Raw genomic sequence first — 993 nt, 5'->3', positions numbered from 1 at the left:
TCTTCCAAATCTACAAGGAACAGGCATTCACATGCACCCACTGATGAGTACACAAGTGGTTCTAACTTTCTGGAAAAAAATTTGCTTTCTATAATCTCTCTCACTTTCTCTCTTGCATACACACATGTACACACACGCACATACACTGCATAAAACATTTATAATGCCAAATATCAAAAGTAATAGGTGGTATTATTTTGATTTTCTTTTTTATACTTACCTGCATTTTCTCAATTTTCTACAACTCCTATATTTATAATAAGAAAAGTTATTAAGATATACAAATCCTTAACATTTAGTGTTGATGGGGGAGAAACAGACAGAGAGAGAAAATAGACTTTTCAGAATTTTACCTGCTGGTTGTGTGATGTTTAGCAAGATATTAGCCTCTCTGTGCCTCAGTTGCCTCATCTATAAGTGAAGCTAATAATAGTTACCACCCCATACATGGTTGTTGCAGGGATTAAATGACATAAAGGGTTTAAAACAGTAAGGGCTCAATAAACGTTAGCAATTATCACTCCAGTCATCACTTCTCTCTGCAAGAGAGGGGAAAAGAGAATACTGAAATACTCAAATATTAAGGAGCTCTTAATAAAACTCTCTCTTAACTTAGATGGTCCGTAAGCTAGACTAAAGAATATTGTTAATAAATGACTAGTATTTATTTCTATCTCGTGATATTGTGTTATCTCCCACCCAGCTGCATTGTACATTCCTGATGCTGCTTTTTATGTTCCACCATCGCCAAGTACCCTCAAGCTCACAACACTGACTGCATACAGGACGTGGACTAGGGGAGACGTTTTCCTGCTCAACACTGAGCATTGTGGAGGCTCATATTTGTATAACTCAATGAATGCATGTCAAGCACATTAATAAATGGATCTTTCACTCTGCCTTGCATATCAGACTAAGGATATCTTATACTTGTTTTATTTCCATTATGGTTTTATGAACTTGGAAATCTTTCTGTTTACTCTTAGAATGGAG

Source organism: Propithecus coquereli, unplaced genomic scaffold, assembly GCF_000956105.1.
Source record: "Propithecus coquereli isolate 6110/MARCELLA unplaced genomic scaffold, Pcoq_1.0 Scaffold202, whole genome shotgun sequence".
Taxonomy (NCBI): domain Eukaryota; kingdom Metazoa; phylum Chordata; class Mammalia; order Primates; family Indriidae; genus Propithecus; species Propithecus coquereli.
Note: the sequence above shows the minus strand (reverse complement) of the source record.